This window comes from Ranitomeya variabilis, chromosome 1, assembly GCF_051348905.1.
Source record: "Ranitomeya variabilis isolate aRanVar5 chromosome 1, aRanVar5.hap1, whole genome shotgun sequence".
In the NCBI taxonomy this organism is placed as follows: Eukaryota; Metazoa; Chordata; class Amphibia; order Anura; family Dendrobatidae; genus Ranitomeya; species Ranitomeya variabilis.
The window spans coordinates 781890482-781917606 of NC_135232.1; the positions used below are offsets into that span (position 1 = coordinate 781890482).

The 27125-nt window shown below is 42.8% G+C and overlaps 1 protein-coding gene across 1 annotated transcript in view; it reads right to left on the reverse strand.

Moving 5' to 3' along the window:
* The window catches only part of LOC143784401 (fibrillin-2-like), a 254227-nt gene that overhangs the window by 198983 nt on the left and 28119 nt on the right, over nucleotides 1-27125 (reverse strand). The gene's annotated exons all lie outside the window — the stretch shown is intronic.

Here is a 27125-nt window from a genome sequence, read left to right on the forward strand (position 1 = left end):
CAAGTTACATGTTAACATAGGACCCCTTTTTTGATATCACCTTCACAATTCTTGCATAAATTGAACTTGTGAGTATTTGGAGAGTTTCTGTTTGTATTTCTTTGCATGAAGTCAGAATAGCCTCCCAGAGCTGCTGTTTTGATGTGAACTGCCTCCCACCCTCATAGATCTTTTGCTTGATGATACTCCAAAGGTTCTCTATAGGGTTGAGGTCAGGGGAAGATGGTGGCCACACCAAGAGTTTATCTCCTTTTATGCCCATAGCAGCCAATGACTCAGAGGTATTCTTTGCAGCATGAGATGGTGCATTGTCAGGCATGAAGATGATTTTGCTCCTGAAGGCACGTTTCTGCTTTTTATACCATGGAAGAAAGTTGTCAGTCAGAAACTCTATATACTTTGCAGAGGTCATTTTCACACCTTCAGGAACCTTAAAGGGCTCTACCAGCTGTTTCCCCATGATTCCGGCCCAAAACATGACTCCTCCACCTCCTTGCTGACGTCGCAGCCTTGTTGGGACAGTGTGGCCATCCACGAACCATCCACTACTCCATCCATGTGGACCAACCAGGGTTGCTCGACACTCATCAGTAAACAAGACTGTTTGAAAATTAGTCTTCATGTATATCTGGGCCCACTTCAACCATTTCTGCTTGTGAACACTGTTTAGGGATGGCTGAATAGTAGGTTTATGAACCAAAGCAAGCCTTTGAAGGATCCTACACCTTGAGGTTTAAGGGACTCCAGAGGCACCAGCAGCTTCAAATATCTGTTTGCTGGTTTGTAATGGCTTTTTAGCAGCAGTGCAAAAAAACACCATTAAGAATACGTATAAAGGTGAAAAAGTGGGGAAAAGACTAGACCACCTGTACAGAGTCCATATTATGACAAAAAATGGAAAAAACAATCTGCCACATAATCCAGCAATATGGAACACATAGAAGTAACCCACTTTTCCTCCTTTTTAAGTGTTGTTAATGGTGTTTATTTGCACTTTATATATAACTAGATGGTGGCCCGATTCTAACGCATCAGGTATTCTAGAATATGTATGTAGTTTATTTATGAAGATTTTAGAATAATACAATGAATACACAGAATTCGGCTGACCGGGTGCGACCAATTAGCGAAGCGTGGTTCAAATCCCACGCAAATTCACGTCCGGAGTGCACCTGTCGCTGATTGTTCGCTGCCGGCTACGTAGTATATAACACAGCCACATAGTATATAGCACAGCCACGTAGTATATAGCAGCCCACATAGCATATAACACAGCCAGGTAGTATATAACACAGCTCACATAGTATATAACAGCCCACGCAGTATATAACACAGCCCACGTAGAGTATAACACAGCCCACGTAGTGTATAACACAGCCACGTAGTATATAACACAGCCCACGTAGTATATTGCACAGCCATGTAGTATGTAGCACAGCCCACGTAGTATACTGCACAGCCCACGTAGTATATTGCACAGCCCACATAGTATATTGCACAGCCACGTAGTATATTACACAGCCCCCATAGTAAATAGCACAGCCACGTAGTATATAGCACAGCCACGTAGTATATTCACAGCCCACGCAGTATATTACACAGCCACGTAGTATATAACACAGTCCACGTAGTATGTAGCACAGCGACGTAGTATATAACAGCCCATGCAGTATATAACACAGCCCACATAGTGTATAACACAGCCCATGTAGTGTATAACACAGCCACGCAGTATATAACACAGCCCTTGTAGTATATTGCACAGCCACTTAGTATGTAGCACAGCCCACGTAGCATATTGCACAGCCACATAGTATATTGCACAGCCATGTAGTATATTGCACAGCCCACATAGTATATTGCACAGCCCACGTAGTATATTGCACAGCCACGTAGTATATAGCACAGCCACGTAGTATATTGCACAGCCATGTAGTATATAGCACAGCCACATAGTATATTGCACAGCCCACGCAGTATATAGCACAGCGATGTAGTATAAAACACAGCCCGTGCAGTATATAACACAGCCATGTAGTCCCACACAGAATATAGCACAGCCACGTTGTACATTGCACAGCCACGTAGTATATTGCACAGCCACGTAGTATGTTGCACAGCCACGTAGTATATTGCACAGTCAATGAAGTATATAGCAAAGCCCACGTAGTATATAGCACAGCCACCTAGTATATTGCACAGCTGACGCAGTATATTGCAGAGCCGACGCAGTATATAACACAGCCCATGCAGTATATAGCACAGGCCACGCAGTATATTACACAGCATATTACACAGCCCATGTAGTATATAGCACAGCCACGTATTATATTTCACAGCCACGTATTATATTGCACAGCCCACGTAGTATATAACACAGCCCACGCAGTATATAACACTGCCCACATAGTATAGAACACAGCCCACGCAATATATAGCAATGTGGGCAACATATTCCTGTTAAAAAAATAATTAAAATAAAAAATAGTTATATACTCACCCTCCGACGGCCCCCAGATCCATCCCAGGCCTTTCCCGCTCCTCACGCGCCGCTCCGGTCCCAAGCGGCAATAACACGTGATGATGTAGCGGTCTCACGAGACCACTATGTCATCTCCGGTCATTGCTGCAATGCATTATTGCGACCGGAGCGGAGCACGAGGAGCGGGAAAGGCCTGGGATGGATCCGGGGGCCGTCGGAGGGTGAGTATATAATGATTCTTTTATTTTTTTTATTATTTTTAACATTATATGTTTTTACTATTGATGCTGCATAGGCGGCATCAATAGTAAAAAGTTGGTCACACAGAGGGTTAATGGCATCATTAACAGACTGCCTTACACCGCGTTATGCAGCGGTGTATGGCAGTCCTTTTAACGCTATGTAGGCACTGACTGGGGGGGAGTATGGAGGGGGCACTGACTGCACGGGAGTAGGGAGCGGCCATTTCACAGCCGGACTGTGCCCGTCGCTGATTGGTCGCTGGCTGTTCCGTGACAGACAGACACAAAGACAGACAGACAGACAGAAAGACCAAAGTGACCCTTAGACAATTATATAGTAGATAAAGATACAGTTTCACACTATTTGCCTCTCATAAATGCCTTCATATGATGATTATTACTCTTTTTGGTGCCAGGTATATGCTTTTTCTTGTTCTTATCAAGTTCTAATTGTTAGCATTAACCCCCTCTGTTTTACAGTGTAAACATACATTGTGAGCAAGAAACAGTTCTGTCATTTTAGCATACATACGTGTACAACTTATTGATTTCAATCAAGCGTTTAAAGGGGACTTATTATGAAGATTTTACATCTCAAACTAATTACATGTTTACATAGGTGGTGATTAAACCCATACCCTGATTTTAGAAATAATTTTTGCTGTTTCTGAGAAATTCAGCATTGAAATCATATTCAAGTGAGCTGCAAGTGCTTTGAGGTGGGACATTGCACTTGAAACTTTGTTGCACTGAGAGACCCGCTGCTGAGAGGAAATAACCTTTATTTCTCCTGGCAGCATCAGGCTTTCGGTCATAGAGGTGCAGCCGACACGGTTTCTGTCACTGTTCAGTACATAGAGAACAGCAACAAAAACTACATCCTAGCACTCATTGACAGACGGCAGACGGCTCTAATGCTGACTTTAGTTCAACTGTCTATGTTAAGGTTAATAAGTGGGTTTACCTACAATCCTATAATAATGCTGGGTATGTGTGATCTATATTTAATTGTTACCTTTCCTTACAATCCTGCCTGTCCTGATAGAAAGAGAGCTAATAAAACTGATCACACAACAGGAAGTGTAAAGGTGCCCATATACATTGGAGTAATATAAGGAGGACCTGCTCATGTCAACTAGACTGGCTGACTATCAAATCTGCCTCCATACTTTACCTGATAACAGCTATTGAATCTTAATGTCTGATCCTTTTGTTAACAGAATATAAGTCACTGGCAGAAGAGTCACGCAGTGGCTTACTTTCCTCTACCTATTGAAAACACACGTTTGGTAGAGTTAAACAAATATCCTGAAATTTGATTCAAGCAGAGTTACTCAACTCAAGGGGTGAGATTTAATTTGCATAAAATCAACTCAATACTAATAGAATGGGTTGGGAATGGGTTAAAATTTTCAATAACTTTTTATAAGCTCTCAGCCATACCCATCTTACTTAGGAGTGCCGCTATCGTTCTCACTACCCATAACTGTCCCGCTGCTGTCATAGCTCACAGCTACCTTTTCTTCTTCCCTCTCTAGATCTTCAGGCAGGAGTTGCCACTTATTAGGCCTCTTTGTGTCATGTTTTGCGTGAAACAAATCAAATGTAGTTGAAGTTGAAGTGTTTTTTAGGGACTTTTCAGTGGTGGCATCATCAGGAAGCCCCAAAGTGAGAAGGAAAAGAAAGAGAACCTGGTTGGAGGGCAGAACGGCCGCCAAAGAGTCGAGTTGGTATGAGGAGGGCTGAGGAGAGATGAGTAAAATAGACTCTTTAGGGTTTTAACCCCTGTTCCCATCTCTCAGAATCCAGCAAAGGTTGTCATCCATTTAATTTCTTTGGTCAAAAGAGGATTCCCAGATAACTGTGGCTCACCAGCAAATCGGAGTGAGTGCCAAATCAGCAAAACCCACACACGTTTACTCAATATCTTGTTAGAATCTAAACTTCTAGCAAAGTCAAATTGTTCACATAGTTATAAAATGGGAAAAAGAGACAAAAGAAAAATGTTATAGATAAGCACAAATTGCAACCATAGATTTATATCTAGTACATTGTAAATGCTAATGGACAGAAAATTACATTGTATAACATGCTGTTTTCTCAAGTTCCCAATGAGTTTTGCATTAGACCACCAAGAAGCCTTTTTACATGTTTGGATACCACCAGAGTAGTTTAACATTTGGAGAAAGAAAGGTAACAATTTGTATATAATATGAAAGCACCATTTAAATTTCCAGTTGTCCAAAATATCTGCCATTAGTGATGTTTGTGGCCATCATACTAATCCTGATGTACCAAAACCACATTGCATTTTCCTCTGTCCATGTTGTGATGTTTAGGCTACAACATTAGCAAAATGAGAGAGGCTAATGTTCTAGCCAAAATGTCACCTGTTGACCTAATGTTCCTTTTCAGCATCAAACTTGGAGTTCTGCCTACTTCTACCAATATGTTTTCTCTTGTATGATGGTCTGACTGGGGTTATCCATCACGAGGCGTGCAGCTTGATTAATGATTCACAAGCCTGGAATTGGAGTGCTGTTTGTACTGCTAACTTTATATATATATATATATATATATATATATATATATATATATATATATTACACCTTCTGTACAGAGTACATAACATATTTTATTAAAAATTGCAAACCTGGAAAGGAGTTTAGAGCTCACTGAGCATGCGCTGGCTGAGGTCAGTGATATGGATGAGATTGGAGGTGGGGAAGATCAGGGTCAAGAAGTAGGTAGCTGGGTAACAATTAGGAGATGGGGTAGGGGGAAAAGTGCCAGGGAGCCCAGTCCTGATCTGGCACAACCCAGGCTGATATTAGGAATGCAAGCCCAGGCCTTGGATCACTACAGCAGGATGCTGATCCTAGCAACCAGGATGATGACTACTGTAGGAAGGAGGGAAATAGGAGTGCAGCAGAGGGCAGACAGATGTGAGACTGTGAATGCCGAACAGTGTGTTGTCGGCCGGGTTCTCGGATTCATCATATTGTGGATCAGATAGACAGATTGCTGGGTGGGGCTGGGTAACACCCAGTGGTCATGGTACATATCGGTACCAAAGACAAAGTTATAGAGAGGTGGAAGGTCCTTAAACATTATTACCGGAAACTAAGGGTACCGTCTCACAGTGGCACTTTGGTCGCTACGACGGCACGATCCGTGACGCTCCAGCGTAGCTCCATTATCGCTCCAGCGTCGTAGACTGCGGTCACACTTCGCAATGCACGGCGCTGGAGCGATAATTTCATGACGTATTTGCGATGTAGAAGCCGTTGGTTACTGTGCGCACATCGTATACAATATCGTGCACACCTTTGTTACACGATGCGATCATGCCGCCACAGCGGGACACTTGACGACGAAAGAAAGTTTCAAACGATCTGCTTCGACGTACGATTCTCAGCGGGGTCCCTGATCGCAGTAGCGTGTCAGACACAGCGAGATCGTAAACATATCGCTGGAACGTCACGGATCGTGACGTCGTAGCGACCAAAGTGCCACTGTGAGACGGTACCCTAAAAGAGTAGCTGAAGGCCATGACCTCCAAGGTTGTGTTTTCAGAAATACTGTCAGTACCACAATTGTCATTAGATAGACAGCGGAAGCTTAGGGAGATAAGTAGGTGACTTAGAAATTGGTGCAGGAAGGAAAGGTTTGGGTTCATGTAGAGCTGTGTTGACTTTTCAGGCTCAACGGCAGGGACGGGCTGCAGAGGGTGCAGCTGTATTTGGAGAAAAAATGGTGAGATGGATGGATGAGCTTTTAAACTAGGATCTAGTGGAGAGGGAAGGTAGTTGTGCTAAAAAGGGGATAGATAGAGTAGACAGAAAGAGTGAGACAGTAGGGGTTAGTGAGGATTTAGGTGTGGGCTGGGATATGCAAGGAAAGAAGGGAGCTGAGTAGGAGTAACAAATGTGCTAGTAGCACTAAATGTCTGCTGGCAAACGCAAGAAGTCTTGCAAATGAAATGAATGAATTTGAGACTTTTGTGTCAACCACAGAAAATGATGTGGTGGGCATTACAGACAAAACTGGACAAAAACCGTGACTGGATGACAAACGTAGAGGGTTACACTACATTTAGAAAGTACAGGAAAGACAAAAAGGTGGAGGGGTGTATACTGTTATTAAATCCAACTTAAGACCTGTACTTAATGATGACATTGGAGGAAGCTGTGCTAATGTAGAATCAGTGTGGGTAAATGTACATGGGGATGGCAACAATGGAAAGCTGCTAATTGTAGTTTGCTACAAGCCTCCTACTATAGTTGAACAGGTAGAGGATGAAATGCTGTAACAAATTATAAAGGCAGAAAATAATAATAGGGTCCTTCCTTATTATGGGGGAATTTAACTATCCAGACATTCAATGGGATATAGAATCTTCTGGATCTGCTGAAAGTTGCAAGTTCTTATCCGCAATTCAAGACAATTACCTCTCACAGTTGGCAGATAAACCAACCAGGGGAGATAATCTGCTGGATCTGGTTCTGTCAAATAGACCAAATACAATTTCAGATCTACAGGTCTGGGAGCATTTGGGATGCAGTGGCCATAATATGGTAAGTTTCAATGTAATTTTCAATCAAACATTCAAAAGGGGAAATGCAAAACCTGGAACATTAGGAAAGCCGATTTCAACAAATTAAGGGAAGAGCTAATGATGTAGATTGGGACCATGTCATGGTAACTGGGGATACTGAACATATACTGTATGAGGCTTGCTAAAGGATATACATTTAAAATTCGGTAGAAAACATATACCCTCTTGTAATAAAATGTCCAGGAATAAAAAGAAACCATTATGCATAATTAAGACAGTACAAAGTTTAATAAGACAGAAAAAAGGGCATTCAAAATCTTGAAGGCCGAAAATACAGAAATAGCATTTCAGAAGTATAAAGATCTCAATAAGCAATGTGAAAAATAAATCAAACTAGCAAAGTTATCTACAGAGAAACAAATCGCCAGCGACATTAAAATAAATCCCCCCAAATTTTATAGATACACCAATGACAAAAAGTAAAAAAAAAATGGTATCGGCCCATTAAAAAATGACAATCACAATATAATTACAGAGGACAAAGAAAAGGCTGAGATATCAAACAGGCACTTTCATCCATATTGATCAATAAATTGTCCTGGGATCTTTTACAAAGACAAAAGTCAAACTTTACCACCTGATATAACTATTTTAATGCAAGAAGAAGTGTGCCTGTGTCTGAGCAAATTGAACACTGACAAATCCCCTTGCCCAGATGGCACTCATCCATGTATATGCAGCGCCCCAGAGTCCTGGTCGTTGCAGTATTGTCGCTCTTCCACAAGGGGAAGTGATGGTACTTCTGATGGCACTAAAGGAGTTCACCTGACCAGGTATCACAGTCACACACTACACTTCACACTCCAACCACCAGGGGGAGCAAAGGGTTCTATCTATTAGGCCACTCCTCACACTTGGGTAAAACTGGGGGTTGGATAGGAAGTTATGGAGAACGCTACTGGGTGCGACCCAGGAAAGACCTGTCAGGCAGACAGGGGGAGAAGGAGGAACATCTGAGCTGCAGACAGAGGTCCCTGTCATGTGTGGGATCCTGGCAGAGACTTAGCAAGAGATAGAACATTACGGAGCTGCATCTGCACCCCATTGCGGCAGCATCCTAAGAAAGGACAAGAAGCGGAGTATATTGTGGAGAAGTGAGAAACGAGATCACAGCACAAGGAGATAATACCGGGAGGAGTTCTGCCTTAAGATCGGCAACATCCTTCTGAGGCGCGTAGCCGGTGGCCGGAACACCGAGGGAGTAACAGGCTCTACGCATTACTTCAAACTACGGCAGGACAGTTAATTCCAAGTTGGCTGCCCAACCTTTAACCTAATGAAGACAACGGAGGCAAATTGTGGGAGAGGGGCGTCTCTAGGGTCCTTATAAAATAGCTCCAGGCCTACCCCGTCATACGGGTCGTCCTATCCATATCATCTGGGGGACGTAGAGAGAGAATATCAGAAACATACAAGACAGTTGTGAGGACTATCCCGTGGTGCTCAGCAGGGAAGTACTACAACACACAGGCGCTAGTAGGAAGGCTACTGATTTCCACCTGCAAAGGGAACTCTGGATGTGCCTTCGGACCGGCCAGATTCAACTAGCCCTGTTAGCAGTGCTCTGGATTGTGGATGCTGAAGTCTACAGTATAAGGTAAAGAGACTGCAACCCTGTGTCCTCGTTATTTACTGCGACCTACACCATCATCATCTACCTTACTGGGAAGCCCTGGGGACATACTTCACCTGTGGGAAGGTATACCATCTAGCTGCCATTCCATCACCTCAGCGGACCCCTAGCAGCGTCGGTCATCCTGACCGAATACCACAGGTGGCGTCACGAACACCGTACAAACAACTAACTACACCTTTAATTGGGCGCTCCTTAGCAGGGCCACGGACCAGGTCGGGCCACCGTGACATCCCCAGAACCGAGACAGAAGGGACCCGGTATACCGAGTACCCCACTGCCCTGTGTCTGGGGGCGATCCATATACTGATGGAATTGAGCTCAGTAATTGACAGACCGATGTATCTCATATTCTTAGACTCTCTTGTAACAGGAGTGGTGCCACAGGATTGGAGAATGGCTCACGTGGTACCGATATTTAAGAAAGGTAAGAAGGTGGATCCAGACAACTACCGTCCGGTAAGCCTGACATCATTAGTGTGCAAAGTTTTTAAGGACATTATAACAGATGACCTGCAGAGACATATTGCAAAGAATAATATAATAAATGACAACCAGTACGGATTCATGAATAATAAGTCATGTCTAACTAACATGTTGGGTTTCTATGAGGCGGTAAGTGCAAATCTGGATGTTAGTAATGCAGCTGATGTGATTTATCTGGACTTTGCAAAGGCGTTTGTTACTGTTCAACATAACAGCCTAATTATACTGAAGCTACACAAATAAGGACTGGGGGAAACTGTATGCAGATGGGTAAGGAAATGGCTAAATGACAGGAAACAAAGAGCTATCAGAAATTGTATGTTCTCTAAATGGGATATAGTCAGCAGTGAGGTACCGCAGGATCTGTACTAGGACCAATTCTTTTTAATCTCTTTATTAATGACCTCGTGGATGGGATTGAGAGTAAAGTGGTGGAGAGAGAGAAAGAGAGAGAGAGAGAAAGAGAGACACAACATGCGAAAAAAGGAAATGAATTCAAATAAACTCAAGGTACAAGTCTGCTGGACCAACAATCCTATAATCCGCCAGATAAATAAGAATAAAAAAAAAGGCTTAATAACACTTAATAATAATAATAATAATAATATATATATATATATATATATATATATATATAGACATGCTGAATATATATTTTAGTATTTTATTTTATTATATATGTTTGAAATTAGAGGATCCAGCCTCGATTTTCAGAATGTTAACTCTGTGTCAAAATGGCTGTGTATCCTTTCTGAAAGCTTACCGCCTGCAGAACTAATATAAAGCTTATCTTAACATCAGAATCATGTAATTAATGCATGGAATTTCAAAGCAAATTATCAGCCTCATCAGGGCTGAGAAATCTATTTAATAATTCATGCAGTTTTCTTTTTAGGAAATTAGGTGACATATTTGCTTTAAACTGAGTTATATCCAGGTACCTGCAGGAACACATTCCTGTGACTATGTGCAGCAAGAGAACCCGCTAATGTAGTAAAAAGCATAAATCATGTTTGAAGTGTTTTAGAAGCCCAGCATAAATGTTAGCACATTGGTATTTCAATCGTATTTATATATGTAATGTTAAATACTTTTGTGTGACAAATGACAAAACTATAAAAGTTGTGATATCTATATTGGTTAACCATAAAAATTCTATGTGCAAGCTATTGGAGCACAGAGGCCCTCTAAACAGACATTTTACATAGATCACATAGATTTTTCTGGATAACACGGTAAAACACTATTGTTTTCTATAAATCTTACATTTTGTATTTATTTACACGTTTTCAATTAACATACAAACTGTGCTATTGAGCATAGAATTCACAACTGGGAGTTAGCGGTTTGGGGTGTATCCGTGCAGCGGCCAATCAGTGCTGCCATTGTCAGTCTGAGTAAAGAAACATCCATTTGACAAGTGGAATAACACCCAGTTGCCAATTTATTCATACATTTTGTGGAGGAATAACAGAGGGATTGGACAATGTAGCAGATTTTGTTTTTCATAAGGGCTACAAATTACACACCAAAATAAAAATGTCAGTAGAGCTCCTGAGCTGCATACACAAAACGCCACATTCAGACATCTGTGTTGCATGTAGATGTTCTATCCGTGCTTTTATTAGGTATAGAACATATGTTTCTTAAAGTCTGATGACATTATGCGCCATCGGTGTGCTGTCCGTATTTATTATTTCAAATTATAGAAGCTTTGAAATTGACTTAATTATTTAACCACCAGGCCACATTCACACTATGAGTTTTTGGTCAGTATTTTACCTTGGTATTTGTCAGTCAAAAACAGGAGTGTAACAATTAGAGGAAAAGTATAATAGAAACATGTCACCACGTCTGGATTTATCACCCATTTTTGATTCAGCATGAGCAGACAAATTGCAACATGCTGTGGGTTCATCTGATAACACAGGTCAACAAAAAAAAATTTTTTTTCTGGTGTCCAAAATATTTTAATGAATTTGGGGTATTTTTGGGGTGCTGATTCTGAATATGCTATCAGTTTTGCCAGATTGGCTCAAGTTTTTGACATTTTTGGTATCTTATTTATAGCACTTGTTGGTAAATGCGACGCATCATCTCATTAATTTCTTTGGATTAGTACTTGAACTGAGCAGTTCTCAATATAGTTTTGTGTTAATTAGTGTTCTAAAAGTTTGTTCATAGCTTGATTTTTGCACTAACTTTATGTTGTTGTCTGTTTTCCAGTGAAAAGCATGAACTCATCAAGAAGAAGTTGTCTTAACGATCCAGACTCATTCTGTTACATTTGTGGTGAATACACACTGCCAAAACATAGAAGAAACATAACAGACTTCGTAAAAAAAGTGTATTTTGCCTATTTTGGGGTTATGCTTGGGGACCAAGACAAGTTTTGGGCACCACACATAGTGTGCAAAGCATGTATCGAATTATTACGAAAATGGAGCAAAGGACAAAGAAAAAGCTTCAAATTTGGTGTTCCAATGGTGTGGAGAGAGCCAAAAAATCATCATGATGACTGTTATTTCTGTGCAGTGCAAGTGCAAGGATTCAATAAGCATAAGAAACGAAAATGGGAGTAACATGGAATCTGCAAGAAGGCCTGTCCCTCATTGTGAAGATGTGCCTGTACCTGTGTTTACCATAAATAACAGTCATCATGATGATTTTTTGGCTCTCTCCACACCATTGGAACACCAAATTTGAAGCTTTTTCTTTGTCCTTTGCTCCATTTTCGTAATAATTCGATAAATACTTTGCACACTATGTGTGGTGCCCAAAACTTGTCTTGGTCCCCAAGCATAACCCCAAAATAGGCAAAATACACTTTTTTTACGAAGTCTGTTATGTTTCTTCTATGTTTTGGCAGTGTGTATTCACCACAAATGTAACAGAATGAGTCTGGATCGTTAAGACAACTTCTTCTTGATGAGTTCATGCTTTTCACTGGAAAACAGACAACACCATAAAGTTAGTGCAAAAATCAAGCTATGAACAAACTTTTAGAACACTAATTAACACAAAACTATATTGAGAACTGCTCAGTTCAAGTACTAATCCAAAGAAATTAATGAGATGATGCGTCGCATTTACCAACAAGTGCTATAAATAAGATACCAAAAATCTCAAAAACTTGAGCCAATCTGGCAAAACTGATGACATATTCAGAATCAGCACCCCAAAAATACCCTAAATTCGATGAAATATCTTTGGCACCAAAAATGCTGTTGACCAGTGTAATCGGACCATGTGCATGACATACAAGTCTAAAGGTGCGTGTGAAAGATCAGACTGTAGTCGGATGTTACCCGAGTGCAGTCCGATGTATGCACACAGAGACTATGGACACACACACACATTATACATCACCACATCATGGAGTTACACACACACTGTTAGGCACCGGGATTCTCCCGCTGCACATGGTAGATCCCAAGCCTTGCCTGCATATGCAGTCTCCCATTCAGCTTTGACCGTTGCGGGTGCTGCTGAGCATAGACGTCAGTCCCAGCATCTTGCTCAGACTCATGCTATTCATCTGGTTACTGCTGGCTCTTCAGCCAAGCCTATGGTAATCAGCGGTAGGCAGCGACGAATGGATGCTCTGGAGGCTAAGTATAGAAATCACCCTACTGAGCATGCTCGTGATGTAGCGCCTTCTCATTGGTGGTCGGTCGTCAGCTGCTCTGGTGATGTGGCAGCTCCGGATTGGTCCATGGGCAAGGTCCTGTCTGACTGGACTTGAGATGTACTTATAAAAGGTTCTCAGAGGCGCACGCCGGAGGGCTAGTACCAACCTAATTTCATGTGTGAATGTACTTTGCAACTGTGTGGTCTGTGTCAGCATGTGCTCAGGGTCGGCTGGTAGCCATTAGAATTCCGGCACCTCCAGAGAGGAGTTTGTTCATGTGGATTCAGGGCTGGCGTAATGCTACTAGAATTCCGGCACCTCCGGAGTAGAGTTGTTTGAGTGCTGTTGCTGACTGTATGACCACTGTTGCTATCTGCTCTGATAGTGGCCTTCGATCCTCTGTGAAGTTAACAGGGATCGTGTCTAGCATCATATCTTTCGTTACTATGTGCGAGTCACACGGCTCTATTGCTGAGCATCAGCTTCATTACTATGTGCGAGTAAAACTACCTCTTATGCTGCTCACTGAGTCACGTGGAACTCAGTGCGAGCAAGCAATCGCTCACTGCATTCTCCGCCATTGTTCATATTAGCTGCAGTTTTACATCTCTGCATGTTGGACCCCGGGTTGCGATTGCACTTCTTCACTAAATCTATTTAGTGCAATCCGCCAACCCTAAGACACACTATACATTGCCACATCTTGGAGTTACACACACACACTATACATTACCACATCTTGGAGTTACACACACACACTATACATTACCACATCTTGGAGTTACACACACACACTATACATTACCACATCTTGGAGTTTCTGAGCGGAGGTTGCACGAGCTGAGCAGCTGAAGGATCTTCCACACAATGAACTCAAGGACCTTTCAGGTCATGTGATCAGTCACATGACCTGAAAGGTCCTTGAATGAATCATGTAAAATGTCCTTCAGCTGCTTAGTGCTCAGCTCCTGCAGCCTCCATTCAGTCCTGGTAGCTTCTTCTCCTGCTCTACAGTGATCACAGAGATCATTGTCAGACAGGAGGAGAGGGCAGTTCTCTCTGTGATAGGGGAGGAGTGGTGTCCATCTTCTCCATCGCAGGACACTGCCTGTGGACAAAAAGACGCACACACTTTTTAACAAGAGTTTCTCGTGTTAAAGAATGCATTGTGTGTTCTGAAAAATGTGGTACTAATTTCTGGAGGGCCAAACGGGTTAAGACAATCCATTGTCCTGATGTATGAGGCATCCAGAGATGTCTACACAGGGTGCCATTAGTACCTGCCAGGACTGCAGCTCAGCTAATGCGACTACTCTTCTGTGTGTAACTGCTCACATATAGTAAAAATCTGTCAAAAGTATTTTTATGTACACATGGTTGGGGGCCCGCACAAAATTGGAATTGCAAGCCGCATGTGATCACATTGGCTGCAGGTTGTGCACCCCTGCTTTAGGGAAAACACTATCAACATTTTCCTAAAGTGCCTTCTACTTAAAAAACTATGGCATTTCAAGCACGACACTTCAACTACAACGGCATCTATAAGACAACATGTGTACGAACCCTTAGACTTCCAAAGCACAGTGCAAAGAGGAAGATGCCAGTTTACACACTATAAATAGAGGCCGGAGAGTTATAGAAATTTATTGTGAACATTTTATTTAGATGGATGACTGCTTTAACTGCCGTTAAGAGGAAAAATTGTAGATGCAAATTGCAAGATAGCAAGTTTTTAAAGATTGCCTGTCACCAAAACACTCCTTTTCTCTTCTCTGGAGCAACTATTTGATATACACTGCTCACAAAATAAAGGGAACAACAGAATATAACTCCAAGTAAATCAAAGTTCTGTGAAATCAAACTGTCCACTTAGGAATCAACACTGTTTGACAATCAATTTCACATGCTGTTGTGCAAATGGTATAGACAACAGAGGGAAATAATTGGCAATTATCAAGACACACTCAAAAAAAGAGTGGTTCTGCAGGTGGGAACCACAGACCACATCTTGGGTGTGCTTTCACATGAGCATGAGATGGACTCTACAACCCACACAAGTGGCTCAGGTAGTGCAGCTCATCCAGGATGGCACATCAATGCGAGCTGTGACATGAAGATTTGCTGTGTCTGTCAGCGTAGTGTCCAGAGGCTGGAGGCGCTACCAGGACACAGGCCAGTACACCAGGAGATGTGGAGGAGGCCATAGGAGGGCAACAACCCAGCAGCAAAACCGCTACCTCAGCCTTTGTGCAAGGAGGAACAGGAGGAGCACTGCCAGAGTCCTGCAAAATGACCTCCAGCAGGCCACAAATGTGCATGTGTCTGCGCAAATGGTTAGAAACCGACTCCATGAGGATGGTCTGAGTGCCCGACGTCCACAGATAAGGGTTGTGCTCACAGCCCAATACCGTGCAGGACGATTGGCATTTGCCACAGAACACCAGGATTGGCAAATTTGCCACTGGCGCCCTGTGCTCTTCACAGATGAAAGCAGGTTCACATGTGACAGACGTGACAGAGTCTGGAGATGCCGTGGAGAGCGATCTGCTGCCTGCAACATCCTTCAGCATGACCAGTTTGGCAGTGGGTCAGTAATGGTGTGGGGTGGCATTTCTTTGTAGGGGTGCACAGCCCTCCATATGCTCACCAGAGGTAGCCTGACTGCCATTAGGTACCGAGATGAGATCCTCAGACTCCTTGTGAGTCCATATGCTGGTGTGGTTGGCCCTGGGTTCCTCCTAATGCAGGACAATGCCAGACCTCATGTGGCTGCAGTTCCTGCAAGATGAAGACATTGAAGCTATGGACTGGCCTGCGTGTTCCCCAGACCTGAATCCGATTGCACAAATCTGGGACATCTTGTCTCGCACCATCCACCAATGTCACGTAGCACCACAGACTGTCCAGGAGTTGGCGGATGCTTTAGTCCAGGTCTGGGAGTAGATCCCTCAGGAGACCATCCGCTGGCTCATCAGGAGCGTGCCCAGGCATTGTAGGGAGGTCATACAGGCACATGGATGCCACACACACTACTGAACATCATTTCCTTGTCTCGAGGCATTTCCACTGAAGTTGGATCAGCCTGTAATTTGATTTTCCACTTTCAGTATCATCCCAAATCCAGACCTCCATGGGATATTCATTTTGATTTACATTGATCATTTTTATGATTTATTGTTCTCAAAACATTTCACTATGTAAGGAATGAAGATTTTCAACTGAAATATTTCATTCAGTGATATCTAGGATGTGGTATTTTATGTGCCCTTTATCTTTTGAGCAGTGTACATATACATATAAGTTGTGCTCAAAAGTTTACATACCCCCACAGAATTTTTGCTTTCTTTTCCTTTTTTCAGAGAATATGAATGATAACGCCAAAACTTTTTCTACACTTATGGTTAATGGTTGGGTGAAGCCATTTATTGTCAAACCACTGTGTTTTATCTTTTTAAATCATAATGACAACCCAAAACATCCAAATGAACCTGGTCAAAAGTTCACATACCCTGGTTATTTAGGCCTGATATCATGCACAGAAGTTGACCCAAATGGCTACTAAAGGTAACATCTTCACCTGTGACCTGTTTGCTTGTAATCAGTGTGTGTGCATAAAAGCTGAGTGAGTTTCTGGTTATCCAGACAGACTCTTGCATCTTTCATCCAGTCACAGACATTTCTGGTTTGTGTGTCATGGGGAAAGCAAATGAATTGTCAACGGATCTACGGGAAAAGATAGTTGAACTGTATAAAACAGGAAAGGGATACAAAAAGATATTCAAGGACTTGATAATGCCAGTCAGCAGCATTCAAACTGTGATTAACAAATGGAAAATCAGGGGCTCTGTAAAAACAAAACCACGGTCAGGTAGACCAACAAAAATGTTATCTATAACTGCCAGGAAAATTGTTTGGGATGCAAAGAAAAACCAATAAATAACATCAGCTGAAATACAGGACTCTCTGAAAACTAGCGATGTGGCTGTTTCATGATGCACAATAAGGAGGCGCTTGAAGAAAAATGGGCTGGTCGAGTCACCAGAAGAAAGCCATTACTGCGCAAATGCCAGAAAATATCTCTCCTACAATATGCAAAACAGAATATAGAGACAAGCCTCAAAACTTCTGGAACAAGGTAATCTGGAGTGATGACACCAAAATTGAACGTTTTGGTGACAACCATAAACGTTACATTTGGAAAGAGGTCAACAAGGCCTATGATGAAAGGAATACCATTCCTACTGTAAAGCACGGAGGTGGATCACTGATGTTTTGGGGATGTGTGAGCTACAAAGGCACAGGAAACTTGGTCAAAGTTGAAGGAAAGATGAATGCAGCATGTTATCAACAAATACTGGAGGCAAATTTGCACTCATCAGCTCGGAAGCTGAGAATGGGATGTACTTGGACGTTCCAGCATGACAACAATTCAAAACACAAGGCCAAGTTGACCTGTCATTGGCAGAACAAAGTGAAGGCTCTGGAGTGGTCATCTCAGTCTCCTGACCTCAATATCATTTAGCCACTCTGCGGAGATCTCAAGCTCCCAGTTCATTCTAGACAGCTCAGGAATTTACAGGAACTGGAGGCTTTTTGCCAAGAAGAGTGGGCAGCTTTACCATGTGAGAAAATAAAGAACCTCATCCACAACTCCAACAAAAGACTTCAAGTTGTCATTGATGTCAGAGGGGGCAATACACGGCATTAAGAAATGGGGTAAGTGAACTTTTGATCAGGGTCATTTGGATGTTGTCATTATGATTTAAAAAGAGAAAACACAGTAGTTTGAGGATAAATGGCTTCACCCAACCACTAACAATGAGTGGAGAAAAAGTTTTGGTGTTATCATTCATATACTCTGAAGAAAGGCAAAGAAAGCAAAAATTTTGCCGGGGTATGTAAACTTTTGAGCACAACTGTATATATATATATATATATATATATATATATATATATATACATGCTGCTCAAAAATAAAGAGAGCACTTAACACAATGTAACTTCAAGTCAATCACACCTCTGTGACATCGACTTGTCCAGTTATGAAGCAACTCCGATTTTGAATCAATTTCTCCTGCTGTTGTGCAAAGGCAACAGTCAACACGTAGAAACGATAGGCAATTAGCAAGACAAACTCTATAAAGGAGAGGTTCTGCAGGTGGTGACCACAGACCATTTCTCTGTTCTCATTCTTTTTGGCTTTTGTTTTTTGGTCACTTTTGCATATTGTCCTTGCTCTCACCCCTAGAGGTACAGTAGCAACCCGCAGAAGTTTCTCAGGTAGTGCAGGTCATCCAGGATGGCACATCAATGTGAACTGTGGCAAGAAAGTTAGCTGTGTCTGTCAGCACAGTGTCCAGGGCATGGACAAATACCAGGAGACAGGCCTGTATACCAGGAGACATGGAGGGGGTCATATGAAAGCAACAACCCAGCAGCAGAACTTTGTGGAAAGATGAACAGGAGGAGCAGTGACAGAGCCCTGCAAAGTGACCTCCAGCAGGCCGCTGACTTCAAAGTGTTTGCTCAAACTGTCTGAAACAGACTCCATGAGAGTGGTATGAGGGCCCAACTTCCACAAGAGGGTGTTGTGTTTACAGCCCAACACAGTGCTGGCGATTGACATTTGCCAGAGAACACCAAGATTGGCAGATTTAACATTGGCGCCCTGTGCTCTTTACGGATGAGAGCAGGCTCACACTGAGCATATGTGACAGATGTGACAGCCTGGAGATGCTGTGGAGAACAATCTGCTACCTGCAACATCCTCCAACATGATCGGTTTGGCAGTGGCAGTAATGCTGTGAGGAGGCATTTCTTTGGAGGGCTGCACAGCCCTCCATGTGCTAGGTAGAGGAACCCTGCCTGCCATTAGGTACCGGGATGAGATAATCAGACCTATTGTGAAACCTTATGCAGGTGCAGTGGGCCCTGGATTCCTTCTGATGCATTTCCTGCATGATGAAGGCATTGATGCTATGAGCTGGCCTGCCCTATTCCCCAGACCTGAATTCAAATCAAGCACATCTGGGACATCTTGTCTCGTTCCATCCACCAACGCCGCATTGCACCACAGACTGTCCAGGAGTTGACTGATGTTTTAATCCAGGACTGAGAGGAGATCCTTCAAGAAAACAACAGCTGCCTTATCAAGCATTGTAAGGAGGCCATACAGGTACGTGGAGACCACACACACTACTGAGCATCATTTCCTTGTCTTGAGACATTTCCACTGAATTTGGATCAGCCTGAAATTTGATTTTCCACTTTGATTTTGAGCATCATTCCAAATCCAGTCCTCCATGAGATATTAATTTTGATTTGCATTGATCATTTTTATGTTTTATTGTTCTCAATGAATACCACTATGTAATGTATAAAGATTTGCAACTGGAATATTTCATTCAATGATACCTAGGATGTGGTATTTTAGTGTTCCCTTTATTTTTAAGCTGTATATATATACACACACAAAATAGCAACTCTTACTGTAGCTCCCTTCGCATACTTCATACTATCTTACTTCTAAGTCTAAGGTAGTGAAAAAGGCAGAAAAAGAAACAGACTGAATTTACCTGAATGGCCTAAAACATTATCCTAAAATAATACTCATTGTGCTCCAAAATAGGTGACGTCTAAATGTGGACTTTGAAGTTGGAGTTTTAATATCTTGGGTAGTGAGAACTATGATTTGCCTCGGTCTGCCTTTAATATGACCTGCTTACCTCTATAATTTTATACAGATGTCATTTTTTGTTGTGGATGGATGTATTAACTGAGACAAGTCGTTTAGAAGACATTGTAGGAAAAGAAAAATTGCTGTGTCTCCTCACTTTGAAGTAATTATGGCATAACATTCTAGAAGCGGGGAAGAGGACATAACTTTACGCTTCAAAGCCTCACAGGGTGCTGATCTCTCACCCACATCTCCTTTGTAATAGCGATCATATCACAGGCCGAGCCGCACATCTGTGTACCAACATCCACACAAGACGCACTGCAGATAAACCACCCTCTGATTCTTGTGAAGTTTATGTATTTTCATTGGAAACATCCTGCTGCTCAGACAAGGTATTTGTGTCAATGGTGGTATCCATAGGTTCCTGTTCCACCTCTGATGATCAAATTATTCTGTTTGCATGAAGTGGTAAGTTTAGGAAATAAAAGATGCATTTGGATTTAAGGATTATCCAGGCAGATCTGAGAGAGATGACCAGGTATAAAGAATGCACATTAAAGGAACCTGTCAGAAGGATTGTGCACAGTAACCTACACACAGTGTCAGGCCGGCGCCATTATACTGATCACAATGATACCTGGGTGATGAAATCCATCTTGTGGTTGTTGTTTAATCCCTATTTTCAGTTTTGAGTTAATGATATGCTCATGCTTCCGGGTGGCCTGTGGGGAGAGGGGCTTCATGTGGCGTTCTGCTTAGGAATTCATAAAGCAGACTGATGACAGGTCACCACCCCCTAGTAAACATAATTAATATTATATGTACATACTAAAAAAAAAAACATTTCTTCAGGCGCCAGCCATGGTACCTATACTGCATAATATGTGTACTGTGTTTATAAGTAATGAGCTTGAGATTATATAAAAAAAATCTATTTGAAAATGGTGCCCGCCACATCCGCGCAGTAGCAGCTATCGGTGTGTATAGAGGTGATCCGATAGCTGCCGCCGGTGCCATCTTGGAGGAGGAAATTTTATTCTCTTCTCTAGCAAGATAGCACTGCTGGTGCCTGGGCAATAGCAGCTATTTGCAATCGCCGATAGCTGCTATTGCGCAGGCGCCGCTGGAGGAGGCAATTTTTTTCCTAGCAAGATGGCGTGGCCAGCGCATGCGCAGTAGCAGCTATCAGAACACTGCTATATACATCAATAGCTGCAACTGCGCAGGTGTGGAGGGTGCCATTTTCAAATGGATTTTTTTAGCCATCAGGATAACCTCAATCACATTACTTACAGTAAAAATACAGTAAACATGCGATTATGCTGCAGCGCAGGCTGGTGCCTGCAGAAAGTTTTTTTTTCAGTATATACATATAGTATTCATTATGTAAACTAGGGGTAGGTCACTGAGGGATCAGGGGCAGGTCACTAAGGGATCAGGGGCAGGTCACTGAGGGATTAGTGACCTGTCAGAAGAGATACTGATGAATTCCTAATCAAATCACCACATGAAGCCCTCCCACCCACAGCCCCACCCCGGAGCACGAGCATATCATTAACTCAAACCTGAAAATAAAAATGAAACAACAACCACAAGACGGATTTCATTAACCAAGGTATCATTTTAATCAGTATAATAGCGCCGACCTGACACTGTGTGTAGGTTAAGGAGCACAATCTTGCTGACAGATTCACTTTAACCCCTTCCCGACCCATGACGCCACATCATGAAAGTCGGTGCCAATCCGACCCATGACGCCTATGTGGCGTCATGGAATGATCGCGTCCCTGCAGATCGGGTGAAAGGGTTAACTCCAATTTCACCCGATCTGCAGGGACAGGGGGAGTGGTACTTTAGCCCAGGGGGGGTGGCTTCACCCTCTCGTGGCTACGATCGCTCTGATTGGCTGTTGAAAGTGCAACAGCCAATCAGAGCAATTTGCAATATTTCACCTATGAAAATGGTGAAATATTGCAATCCAGCCATGGCCGATGCTGCAATATCATCGGCCATGGCTGGAAATCCAGATCTGCCCCCCCACCGCCACCGATCTCCTCCCCAGTCCTCCGTTCTGTCCCGTACTCCCCTCCGTCCGCCTGTCCGCTCCCCCGTCCTCCTGTCTGCTCCCCCCGTGCTCCGATCCACCCCCCCTGTGCTCCGATCCACCACCCCCCACCACCTCATACTTACCGATCCTCCCGGGGTCCGTCCGTCTTCTCCCTGGGCGCCGCCATCTTCCAAAATGGCGGGCGCATGCGCAGTGCGCCCGCCGAATCTGCCGACCGGCAGATTCGTTCCATGTACATTTTGATCACTGTAATAAAACCTATCACAGTGATCAAAATAAAAAAGTAGTAAATGAACCACCCCCTTTATCACCCTCATAGGTAGGGACAATAATAAAATAAAGAAAATATTTTTTTTTTTCCACTAGGGTTAGAACTAGGGTTAGAACTAGGGTTAGGGGTAGGGTTAGGGTTAGGGTTAGGGGTAGGGTTAGGGTTTGGGGTAGGGTTAGGGGTAGGGTTAGGGTTAGAACTAGGGTTAGCGTTAGAATTAGGCTATGTGCACACGGTGCGGATTTGGCTGAGGATCCGCAGCGGATTGGCCGCTGCGGATTCGTAGCAGTGTTCCATCAGGTTTACAGTACCATGTAAACCTATGGAAAACCAAATCTGCTGTGCCCATGGTGCGGAAAATACTGCGCGGAAATGCTGCGTTGTATTTTCCACAGCATGTCAATTCTTTGTGCGGATTCCGCAGCGTTTTACACCTGTTACTCAATAGAAATCCGCAGGTGAAATCCACATAAAAAACACTGGAAATCCGCGGTAAATCCGCAGGTAAAACGCAGTGCCTTTTACCTGCGGATTTTTCAAAAATGGTGCAGAAAAATCTCACATGAATCCGCAACGTGGGCACATAGCCTTAGGGTTGGAATTAGAGTTAGGGTTGGAATTAGGGCTAGGGTTGGAAATAGGGTTAAGAATAGGCTTGTGGTTAGGGTTATGGTTAGGGTTAGGGGTGTGTTGGGGTTAAAGTTGTGGTTAGGGTTGGGGTTAGGGTTAGGGTTGGGATTAGGGTTAGGGTTGGGATTAGGGTTAGGGTTGTGGTTAGGGGTGTGTTGTGGTTAGGGGTGTGTTGGGGTTAGGGTTGTGATTAGGGTTATGGCTAGAGTTGGGATTAGGGTTAGGGGTGTGTTGGGGTTAGTGTTCGAGTTAGAATTGAGGGGTTTCCACTGTTTAGGCACATCAGGGGTCTCCAAACGCAACATGGCGCCACCATTGATTCCAGCCAATCTTGCGTTCAAAAAGTCAAATGGTGCTCCCTCCCTTCCGAGCCCCGATGTGCGCCCAAACAGTGGTTTACCCCCACATATGGAGTACCAGCATACTTAGGACAAACTGGGCAACAATTATTGGGGTCCAATTTCTCCTGTTACCCTTGCGAAAATAAAAAATTGCAGGCTAAAACATAATTTTAGAGGAAAGAACTATTATTTTTTATTTTCACGGCTCTGCGTTGTAAACTTCTGTGAAGCACTTGGGGGTTGAACGTGCTCACCAGACATCTAGATAAGTTCCTTGGCGGGTCTAGTTTCCAAAATGGGGTCACTTGTGGGGGTTTTCTACTGTTTAGGCACATCAGGGGCTCTGCAAACGTAACATGATGCCCGCAGACAATTCCATCAAAGTATGCATTCCAAAACGTCACTACTTCCCTTCCGAGCCCCGGCATGTGCCCAAACAGTGGTTTTCCCCCACATATGGGGTATCAGCATACTCAGGAGTAACTGGACAACAACTTTTGGGGTCCAATTTCTCCTCTTACCCTTGGAAAAATAAAAAATTGTGGGCTAAAAAATCATTTTTGAGTAAAGAAAAATTATTTTTTATTTTCATGGCTTTGCGTTATACACTTCTGTGAAGCACTTGGGGGTTCAAAGTGCTCACCACACATCTAGATTAGTTCCTTGGGATGTCTAGTTTCCAAAATGGGGTCACTTGTGGGGGAGCTCCAATGTTTAGGCGCACAGGGGCTCTCCAAAGGCGACATGGTGTCGGCTAATGATTTGAGCTAATTTTCCATTCAAAAAGCCAAATGGCGTGCCTTCCCTTCCGAGTCCTGCCGTGTGCCCAAACAGTGGTTTACCCCCACATATGGGGTATCATCGTACTCAGGACAAACTGGACAACAACATTTGGGGTCCAATTTCTCCTGTTACCATTGGGAAAATAAAAAATTTCGGGCTAAAAATGATTTTTGAGGAAAGAAAAATTATTTTTTATTTTCACAGCTCTGCGGTATAAACCTCTGTGAAGCACCTGGAGGTTTAAATTGCTCACTATGCATCTAGATAAGTTCCTTGGGGGGTCTAGTTTCAAAAATGGGGTCACTTGTAGGGGAGCTCCAATGTTTAGGCACACAGGGGATCTCCAAACGCGACATGGTGTCTGCTAACGATTGGAGCTAATTTTCCATTCAAAAAGTCAAATGGCGCGCCTTCCCTTCCGAGCCTTGCCGTGCACCCAAACAGTGGTTTACCCCCACATGTGAGGTATCGGTGTACTCAGGAGAAATTGCCCAACAAATGTTAGGATCCATTTTATCTTGTTGCCCATGTGAAAATGAAAAAATTGAGGCTAAAAGAAATTTTGTGTGAAAAAAAAGTACTTTTTCATTTTTACAGATCAATTTGTGAAGCACCTGGGGGTTTAAAGTGCTCACTGAGTCACTATGCTTCTAGATAAGTTCCTTGGGGGGTCTAGTTTCCAAAATGGGGTCACTTGTGGGGGAGCTCCAATGTTTAGGCACACGGGGGCTCTCCAAATGCGACATGGTGTCCGCTAAAGATTGGAGCCAATTTTTCATTCAAAAAGTCAAATGGCGCTCCTTCCCTTCCGAGCCCTGCCGTGCGCCCAAACAGTGGTTTACCCCCACATATGAGGTATCAGCGTACTCAGGACAAATTGGACAACAAAGTGCGTGGTCCAGTTTCTCCTTTTACCCTTGGGAAAATAAAAAAATTGTTGCTAAAAGATCATTTTTGTGACTAAAAAGTTAAATGTTAATTTTTTCCTTCCATGTTGCTTCTGCTGCTGTTAAACACCTGAAGAGTTAATAAACTTCTTGAATGTGGTTTTGAGCACCTTGAGGGGTGCAGTTTTTAGAATGGTGTCACTTTTGGGTATTTTCAGCCATATAGAACCCTCAAACTTTCTTCAAATGTGAGTTGGTCCCCAAAAAAAAATGGTTTTGTAAATTTTGTTGTAAAAATGAGAAATCACTGGTCAAATTTTAACCCTTATAACTTCCTAGCAAAAAAAATTTTGTTTCCAAAATTGTGCTGATGTAAAGTAACCATGTGGAAAATGTTATTTATTAACTATTTTGTGTCACATAACCCTCTGGTTTAACAGAATAAAAATTCAAAATGTGAAAATTGCGAAATTTACAAAATTTTCACCAAATTTCCATTTTTTTCACAAATAAACTCAGAAATTATCGACCTAAATTTACCACTAACATGAAGCCCAATATGTCACGAAAAAACAGTCTCAGAACCGCTAGGATCCGTTGAAGCGTTCCTGAGTTATTACCTCATAAAGGGACACTGGTCAGAATTGCAAAAAACGGCCAGGTCATTAAGGTCAAAATAGGCTGGGTCATGAAGGGGTTAATAGCCTAACATTGTAGTTGATGTACAAAAATGCTTGATGACGACATCCGCTCACCATGGCAATGATCGGGACCCCGCGTCATGCCGTGGGGTCTCCAATCCAAAGGCAGAGGGGCTGTCAGCCCTGGGCCGCCTTTGGAATGCTGTGATCGTATTGAATCGCAGTATTTTGGTGGTTTAAGTGCTGGGGTGGTCACCACTCATGGCACCTAGTATCGCGTGTCAGCTGTCAGAATCGATCGCCCGTGCTCCCCCAGTGAATGCGGCAGATCACTGAGACGCAATATTCCGTCCATGGTCAAATTGTCTCAGGTCACATGGACAGAATATTACGTCTGATGTCAGAAAGGGGTTAATACAGCCATGCATTTCTTAACACACTAGATTCAAAATATAACACTGGGATCATAGAGCCCCATTTTAATTTTTGTTTTTCTTACATTTTAAGTCTTTTTTAAAGTTATATAAAGAAACATAACAAAATTAAAAAATTTAATTGAGCTCTATTGTTCTTGAAAATCTTTTGTCAATGAGTCCCTAAAGCGTCCATGTGCTTTGAAGTTAGTAAGCAAGCCTGGGCAAGCTCAACAGCCATGCCCACAAGCTATGGGAGAAGAGGGCCAGACACAGCTGTTTTAGACAGACCTGTAATTTCCATTTTCAGAAATGTGCATGTGCTCATAGTCATATATGCTCGGAAAGTCCTTAGTCACGTAAGTGTTGCCAATTACTAGAAATGATATGCTCATAGTAAAAGGAAGAAGTGGTTTCTTCACAATAACCACAATTGTTGTGGGATTGTGGAATGCTGATGGGATCCAAGCTCCAAATGATTATGTAGATCCTATGTTTGCACGGCATAGGCAAAGAAATGCCGCCTCACCAAAAGATGAAGAGAACAAGACTTAAACATTAACTGCCTACTTCTACAACTAAGGCTGAAGATGCTGTCTTCTCGAATATGTACCCAGCTGGTTAAAATGGTTGTCGAGGCATAAAATATTTAATACAATCCTCAAAATTGAAGTTCCAACATCATCAAGAAGTCATGGAATTATAGAAAATATGGGCTGGATAGACATGTTAATGATATGCAAATAATGAAAAAATGGAAACAAAATTTTCAAAACATCTTGATTTATTCAGTGCTGAGAATGAGCATAATGAGCAGAAATTCCCACACTTACACGCCGTGGCTGCTCTCAATGAAGTTATCAATGGTTGTTTGATGAATGTTCTGCCGCAATGAGTTTACTTGGGCACACAAATCATCAAGATCTGCTGTTGGCAGCTACCTTTGTAGTTGCCAACCAATGATGTCCCAAAGGTGAATGATGGGAGACAAGTCCATAGACGCTGCAGGCTATGGTGGCACATGAAGGTCACACTGGCTGCTCACAGTAGCACCAGACACTCAGCCTGGTTTTGCCATGTTGAAAAACAGTTCTTGGGACACTGTGGATAAATGGCAGTTCCACAATAACACAACAAAATCAATGTATTGATGAGCTGATAGTGTACCTGGAATGAAGACTAGAGGGGTTCGGCTACCATGTATTATGCCACTCCGCTCTATATTTCCAGTAGTAGCCCCTGTCTTTCATACCGTCATGAAGGCCAATGTGGCAAGTGCAATCAGTCTGGCAGAACATTCCTTAGACATCTATTTACAAG